Source organism: Buceros rhinoceros, unplaced genomic scaffold (genome assembly GCF_000710305.1).
Source record: "Buceros rhinoceros silvestris isolate BGI_N320 unplaced genomic scaffold, ASM71030v1 scaffold3439, whole genome shotgun sequence".
Lineage (NCBI taxonomy): Eukaryota > Metazoa > Chordata > Aves > Bucerotiformes > Bucerotidae > Buceros > Buceros rhinoceros.
This window is the reverse complement of record NW_010429632.1, coordinates 214898-223701: the sequence shown is the minus strand read 5'-3', so window position 1 is coordinate 223701 and position 8804 is coordinate 214898.

The following is an 8804-nucleotide window of genomic DNA, read 5'->3' as shown; positions in this document are numbered from 1 at the left end:
CTTTGTCCACAGAAAGCAAATGGAAAGGGTGACCTCAGTGTTTACATCAAATCAGTTGGCAAATGTGTCCCAGATCCTCATGACTGAACTAAATTATTTGCTTACCTGATGAGTAAAAAGGTAATGTGTCAGAGCTGCTTTCTCCTAGAGTGTAGAACCAAACCACGAAAACCTAAACCCCAGCAAATATAAGTTTAATTATTATTATTATTATTAAGTAGAGAAACTGGTACTGTTACTAGAGAGGTGTTGGATATCAAACTAGAGCCAAATAGGTGAATCTCTCCCTTATATGGGTGGAAAAAGAGGTGGGATATAGCTGCCTCTCTCCTGATGACAGAGGATCCTCCTTTCTGCCTACGTGTTCTTTATGAAACACCAGTGAAATGAAGGAGTGGGATTCTGAAATACTCTCTATGGGCGAGCACCATGTTTCTCACCTACCTGCTGTGCAACACCAAGGCAGCAGAAGCTTCTGTTTAAGGCTTTTAGCTGCAGCCAGGAATATGGTGATTTAGCTGTAACCATGACTGGTGGATCCCCATCGGTCCCGTGGGGACCTGATGCTTCGTTGTGTCAATTAATTTTAGGACTGTTTCAAATGCATCTAGTGATTTAGAAGTTACTCTGAACCAGTTGTAATGTGGAACTGTCAGTTCTGAATTTGAGTGAAGAAATACCAAAAATCGGAACTGGAACACATTTCCAAAACACCAGGTTTTGGAAAGCCTGTTGTTAACATTGGTGGAATGAGGGTTGTGGATCAGGTCATCATCTGAAGTTTGGTCTTCACAGCATTTCCATCTGTTAATTCTGAATTACCATTCAAACTGCAAAATTTCACAGGGAAATATAGTTTTCCTCTCTTAAGTGTAAAACCATGCAATTTTTCCTACAATTTAGATATAGTACGGAATAAAACCCAGCAGAAAAGCAAGTCACTTTTTTTTTCTTCTTTCTTCTGACGGGGATTAAACCACTCAATTTCATTATGTAAAATATCTTTTTTCCCCTGCTAACTGAACATATTTTATTCACTAAGTATATTGTATCGTGGTAGGGACACCGGTATTCCAGGCTCCAAAGGCTGAAAACTTGCTGAATGATTAATTAAAAACCTACATTTACCTTCTTTGACTGATATAATAAAAGGAGATAATAGATCAGCACACGCTGGTTTGACCATAATTTCTGCCAGCAATAAACTCCTGTCATTTATTAATTGGTAGTAACAAACAGTATAAAGACTTATTTCACAGCTGCCTTGAAAGGTCGATGAGGTAGGTCCAGGGAGGAAGGGGAAGAGGTGGTGCTGCAATTTTTTTTCTCTTCTCATCATTATTGGTAGCATCGAGGCAGATTTGTGTCATCTTTTTCCTCTGTTGTGAGGCGATGGTTGCACTGTTGGGTACTGGAGCTGAGAGGAGCTCTCTCCGGCTCATGATGGCAGAATTTGCCTCCTACCTGGTCTTGTAATAGTGGGTTTTAAAGTCAGTGACTTTTTCTTAGCAAAGTCAAGCAGCTTTAGAAAAATAAGGAAAACAGCAGTATCCCAAATTTTCTCCTTTCCTTGGCTCCACTGAAAATGTTTTTCTTAAAGCTTCCTTGCCCTGCTCTTCTCAAGCCTACTATCTTAAGAGTAAAAAGAAAACAAAAAAGCAACGGTGTGCCCCTGCTTCGATGTCACAGTTTTGTTTCTGTTTGTTACCCATCCGCTTCCCTTCCATAAAGCGTCTATTTTTCTCCAGAGTTTGACTGTTTCTCTGCGAAATGGAAGACTTGTTCAGTGTGGTCCAACAACAGAAATCTCCCTGTGAAGGGCTTTCTGTCAGATGGCTATTGCTTGGCAGCCGAGCATTAAACAGGCACAGAGAAAAAAGAATGAATAAAGGTATCTTTGCATTAGTGCAATTCACCTTTTTTGTGCTTTCTTGAGCAGCTCTTGTCAGTAGCCAACTAATTTTGGTCTGAGCTGAGCGCTACTTCATTAGAGCTTAAGTTCCTGACATTGCTTCTAGGCGCTGCATTGGCTGAGCACTTGCACACATGTTTATGTCCTTTGCCACATCGACACAGATTTAAAAATAACGCTGAAGCACGCTGCTGAAATGTCAGTGAGTAGCCACGTCTTGCCCCCTCTCTGTCCTTGAGATGTAAGTACCAGTAATTTGTGACTGGGGCACACTGCGTCTTAATGCGGTTTTAATAAAAGCTAACTTTATCTCCTGGCTTTTCTCTCAGTGTCTTTAGAGCTGATGTGACACCAGGTTCCTGTGTGACAATAGTAGTCAACCTGATTGGTTATGTGCTTAGAAGGAGAGGTGGGTTACAGAGCAGAAGTGAGGCAAAGCAGCCTTTGTTAGCAGTGCTAATTGCTGGCAGCAGTATTGATCCAGCCCAGGTACAAATATACCGGGGTCACTTAAAGTTCCAAACTAACTAAATCAAACTATTTCTTATGAGTTTTCCGTAAAGGCAGATGTACCGATATGAAGAAGAGATTCCCATCATGTATTATTTTAACATGTTAAAATATTTACCAATTGTTTTTTGCTAAAGAGGTACCCGATTGCATACGTATATATTATATGTGTAGATACACCCATTAATATATATTTACAATGGCACTTGGCATTTTATAGACACAGTTTATGACACAGTCTATAGTGCTGTGCAAACATCCGTTAAATGAATCCTGTCAATAAATAAGTAAACAAGCACTCACTAGACCATGCCATTTTACCTGCAAGGCAACTGAAACAAGAATTCTACAGCTGTAATTGCCTGAGGTTCTCCTAATATTACTAGGTGCTGGGAGCCTCTCTGGAGATGCTGAAACTCATGTCATTTAGTCCTGGCTCTGTCCCACAGCAGAGTGCTACCATGTGAAGCAACAGCAGAGAGGGGAAAAAGGAAGTGAAATGGTCCTGAATAGAATGACCGTGTCAGGAAGGTTATTCGAGGCGTGAAAACTTTCACAGAATGTTATCACCTTGGGAGATGCTTTGAAAATGCAGAAGAGCCTTCGAAAGAGTGACAGGATACCCGGAGGAGCTCCATTGCTCCAAGCAGGAGACAGGCACTTGCAGCAAAAGTATTGTTTGCCTTTGGGAATAAAATGTAGAACTGGCAAAGCCAGTTTTGGGGTACCATCCTTTTTTCCCCTGCATTCTTAAAGCATTGACTGCCCAGGCTAGCAAACTACAGATAATTAACTGGGTCAAGTACTGACCGGCTTTCTGACTGTAATCTCATTTACACTGCACAGCTGAGGAGCAATTCCTTGGAGTCACTACAGACATGAGCTAGTTAGGAGAGTCAGGTCTAGGGACAAGTGCCCCTAAAGAGTGTCTGGAGTCTAATTTCTTTGTCTTTTTCTGGGCTTTTATTTAGGGGGTTGGGTTTTGGGGCTTTTTGGAAGTTTTTTTTTATGTTGTGGAGGTTTTTTTCACAGAATGAGTAAAATTCGCCCAAATTGTGGGAAAAAAAAAAAAGTCGTGCTACTGATACCTGTTTTAAGGAAATTTAATTGATTCAGCTTCTGATGGAATTGTATTTACTTTATTATTCCAAATGATGCGTATGTTTATCTCTGGTGTATGCAGTTGTTATGGACCCATGTGGCTGACGGATTGGAGGCGGCTGTCTCATTTTCCTAGCGGCCATTTGTTGCTGCTAAAAGTGACAATACAACGGTTAGATGCTCACAGTGACTTTTCTGGGTACTGAGCTCCAGGATTCATCCTGGTGTCCAGGGCTTAACTGAGGTGCTCTACTTGCAAGATCCTCATTGCCTATGTAAGAGGACATAGAGATAATTGCAAAACCTTCACTTCAGGCTATCAGCCAAACTAACAATCTCCTACTGCAGACAATGACTATCCAGGTTAATCCGGACAGTCCAATGTGAGTGCTAGTGTGTAAGCAAGAACATTCTCTCTTCTCCAAATCTGGAAAGTATCCTGCTTTCAACAGTGCGCGTGGTAGAATCAGTAATGGGTTTTATGGTTAGTGGGGAGTAACAGATAAAACTCTCTAAAATGCCCAGGTCCACTCACATGAACTAGAATAACTCTTCTAAAAGCCTCAAGTGGTTTCTCCAATTCACTGATAAGACTATGAGCAAATCCACAGTCTTCTCGCTGATGACTTATATGACTGTTATGTGCTTGCAGGATGAAGCTCCTCAGTGACAAACTTAACAGTGATATAAATACAGTAGAATGTTAAACCTGTGTGATTCATTCAATGGCAAATCAAATTCCAAATTCTGCAGACTTGACTCCAAACCAATGGAGCAGTGTTTTGTAAGCACTTGGAGGCACTATATGTGATTATGTCAGAACAAAACTGATGAGAAAATGAGATCTAGAGATTTAACATCAGAACTGATCTAACGAAATGTGGACAACTGTGCTTCTCTTACAGTCTCTGGAGTGAAAGCGGTGCTTCTGGGGCTCAGCTCCGCTCATTTTAACATGTCCACCTAAAACAGGTCACATGAATCATGCACTGAAAGTACCTCTTATTTTTTTGCCGTGAATTGTGTGGGGAGCTCAGATGAATTCCACGTGGATAGACTGGACATGTAAGTGTTAACAGCAGTCCACAACTGATTCCATTTCTTCCCTGTACTAAACCCCTCATGTCCAACTCTTGGAAGATTGTTTAACCTTGTGGTTGCTGCATGCAAGAGGGACTAGACAAAAGGCTTTGTTTCATCCTTTTGGATTAAATAAAATCCAAAGACATATATTCTGCAAAGTCTTTGGATATCACATTTGACTGTTTCAAGGTGAAAAGATGTTTTACTGTGTGGGTGAGGGAACCTTTCAGAAACCGTTGGAAACTACTTCTGCTGGCTTTAGAAAGACTTAGAACCGTTATCCTAAATAACAATAACAGGTAGCCTTGTTATCCTACATATTACAATACTTCCATTGACTCCTGGATCTCTCAACCGAGTAGTCACAGTCCGTCCTTATTACCACCATCTGTTGCTGATTCCCTTAAGAGATGATTGAGTATGTATATGAAATGGAGCAAAAAGCATATGTACGTATCTAAGTCAGGCATTCCTGAATTATTTTGCAGGAGAAACGTTGTACTGTGTGTTAATCAGTTGATTTCACAAGGCTTGTCTTCTGGTGATGTTTTAATACGAGATTTACATTTTGGGAGTGTTAAAGCTATGGCTAATGCCACCACCTGCCAGATTTGCCAAGAGAAGCAGATTAGGCTTTGGAGGAGGCAGCTCAGTAAGAGACAGTTACAATGAGAAGCGAGCCAGGAAGACTGAGTCCTAACACGCAGACCTGGACCTGACTGTGCCTGTTGTCAGGGCTCTTTGGAGCTTGTGTGGATCCTTATGCTGAGCCTTCAGAGTAATTATAGCACGCTAATGAGAAAGTGTGAAATCCTTGCCTGGGGCCGTGGGGACACAGTGGACTGGATTTCGGGTTCGGTAAGATCTGGCACAGCTTTAGTCCTCTGTGCTATTTCACATTTCTCCACCAGCGTTTGAATTAATCCTTTCTTGTTTGTGCTTTGTTCCGTATTATTTTGGCGCCTGGGGCTGCCTGTGTTTCTAGCTGGCTCTGCTCTTACATGGCCCTCGTCGCTATAGTGAGTGAGTGCCTTTGACTTCAGACTTGGCTCCCATCTGTGTATTTAAAAGTAAAACGATTTCTAATGCTAATTGAGGTGAGGGAAAATGAGAGAAAGAGTTTAAAAATTCATATTGAATATTTATAAGCATCCTTAGTACATTTGGTGAAATTGCGATGAAAAGGTTTCTAAAAGGTTTCTAATTTCTGCTGGGAGGCACTTCGTTGTGCTTCAACTGTAATGGCAACTGAAGGAGCGAGGCCGGTGGGGCCTGTGAAAGCTCCAAATACATTTACTGAGCCAGGCTGAGGTTGTATTTTCCCTTGGTGTAATTACCGAGCAGCGCTGGGACGGAAATGCTCACCTGTGCAGAGTGATGGCTCCTTTTAAAGTGAAGAGTTGTGCTCGGGCTCCGTGGAGGAGAGATGTTTTGTGTTATTCTCTTAAAAAAAAAAATCTTTTATTATTTGGATGGGTATTTTTTTTTTTCCAGACAAAGGGTTTCTTCAGCGCCGTGGTTTGTTTGAACCCTCACACGTCTGGCCAGATTTTCATACTGAGGCAGGGAGGGAGCCCTGGGGAGGGTCTTTGTCAGCCTGGCTGGACGAGGGCTTTCTGTGGGTCTCCTTCACTGATGGATCCATTTATGCTCGTTTTGTTGAAAATCAAAGGTGACCCTGAGGTAACTTGTTAGAAATCACTCTTTGCTTGTGTTTTGGATGGTTTTGTTCAAAAGAAAGTTGTTACAGACTGTTATCTCCATTGGTAACTTGGAAGAGGAGCCTTAACAGGTTCAAGTAAGCTGGTTTTAGAATATTACAGGCTCGGGGCGGAATGACTGGAAGTGATGGGCAGAAGCTAGCTAGTAGGGATGCTGCGTTACCTGATACAACATGAAAGGCTGCATGGGAAGACTGGGCAGAGGTCAGAATAGATGGGGACCATCTGACCTGGTCTTAAGCTTTCTGTGGGCACCTTAATTTGCTTGTGAGAGGTATGTAGATAGAGCCCTGAAGTGAGTCCGTAAAATTTAATGTTATAGATAAGCCTGGCAACTGAGGGTCCTCTTTATTTTTATGTTGTATGTGTCACCTCTTAAAACTAGTGACAGTCTAGACTCATTATGTGTGGATGCTCTTAATGAGAGCCAGGTAAAGTACTGATGCTACTGGCAGCTTTACTCAACGTATTTTTTTACTATTTTAATTTCTTTTTTATTTTGGCATTTATTTCAGCTTCGTAATAACATTGCTACAGATAGGCTCTTCTGGTCAGATGACTGTCATGCTTTAATAGTTCTTTTCAGTGTTAGTTTTGCCCAAGGTGGCCCCAGTGCTGCTGTTCTAGAATAAGGAACAGTGTCTGGACTTAGTCTTTCTGTAGCTTTTTTTCTGTACCACTTTGCAGCTGATATTGATGTCCTCGGCTTTCAGAAAGGCCAAACTACATCTGGTGCCACCATTCCCATTGTCCAAGGCAAGACCAAAACAGAAGGGCAGTTTGTTTTTTTCTATCAAGCAGACAAAATGAGATTTAGTCTCATTAGGGATGAGAGTCATCAGCTCCAAGGGAGCTGTGTGTGCTGCCCCATTCTAGATCAGGTGCCTGTGAGGAGCAGGCTACCTTATACCTGAATTTTCCTTCTTGGAGCACGTCAGTAGGTGAGGGCTCGGCAGTGGACTGTGTCTTTTTTTTCTCTCTCCTTCTCCCTTTCAATACCAGGGAATGACCACCCAGAAGCAACATCTGGTGGCGGAGAATTGTAGGTGCCTGTTTACAGCCCTTCTTCCCAAGGGTGGCATCTAGGGCAGCACAGAGGAAATGCCTTGCTCTTTTTTTTCTTGTTGAGGAAAGCTTGTCAGATGTAAGGAGGAGAGTGCAGAAAGCCTGGAAACCATGAGTTTAACATAGTTATTTTTATTTAAATTATAATTGAACCTGGAGCAGTAGTCTGAGAACAGCCAAGATAACACAGAGTTGGAGGTATCGGTGCTGAAACTGTAGCTGATATGAGGCATTTCCTGCTTCCTTCTATACTGAACGGTACCTCCTAGCCATTTTGCTTTCGTGATAAACCTCTTCCATTTAAAGAGATTTTCTTTCCTTCATTTAGTTGAATACTGAATTTTTAAAAGTTATTTTCTGGTCCACATCCTTTTCAGGAAGGAGGTTAAACAGGATTTCAACTTTACGTTAGATAGTATCATTAATAACCACAAGGAGGTTGCAAATCTGAAGAAAAGGAGAAGACAGGTGGAAATACAAGGTTTTGCTCCACTTGTGTTGTGTTTGCGATTCTGGTTTTGCTTGTATGTATTTTCCCCCAGTAACTGTATGCAAATATTGCAAGTAAGAAAGTCCCTGTAATTCCTGAGGTTCTGAGTCCTGCTTTGTATTGGACCATCCTTGTACATCAAGGCAATAGTAGACCCTTTTCTAACTTGTATATTAAAGTGAGGAGGATTACAGCAATTAGTAATTGCTGATCTTTCTTGGAGGGCAGGAAGCTTTCCTTCTATCTTACAGAAAGAACCTGAGGCACCAGGCTTGAGTTCATTACTCCCCCATGTTACATGCAGCGCGTGCTGCTGCTGAAATAGGAATTTTACTCAAATAGGATTCCAGCTTTACAACGAGACTATTACAGAGTAGCTACTGCTGGTGACACTTTGGAGGTTATATGAATAGGACCCCTTCTGTTTTCATTTCTCTTCATTACATGCACTGTTCGTCTTGCTGTTTGCAGTGATGCTCTGGCTCCAAATCAGAGTAGACCTCCCGGAGAAGTTAATGGCGGGAATGTAAACCCCGCTGGGAGCTACCTGCGTCCTGCCGTTTGGTCGCTGCGGAGGAAATACTGACTGGGTAGCAGGAGTTCATCAAAACAGGAGCACTTCACTGGTCGTTGGCGGTATTCACAGATCTCAGTGCAAGATCCTCATCAAAGCGTGAAATGTTTTAGGGCTTTTGCTGGCGTCTGACTTCTCCTGTGTGTGCATTCATTAATTTTAAGGGTTTACTGCAGAGTTGAGATTCTTCCTGCAAATTGCTTGGTTTCTGCTATTAATTATTCACAATCCGTTGTGTTCAATCATGTAATATTTTAGGTATTGCCTCACTTAGCTGCCTTCTGGTCTGTCTCCCCCAGTTTCAGTGAATGAGTTTAGAACCATGGGAACTGTAAAATATCAGAGTTT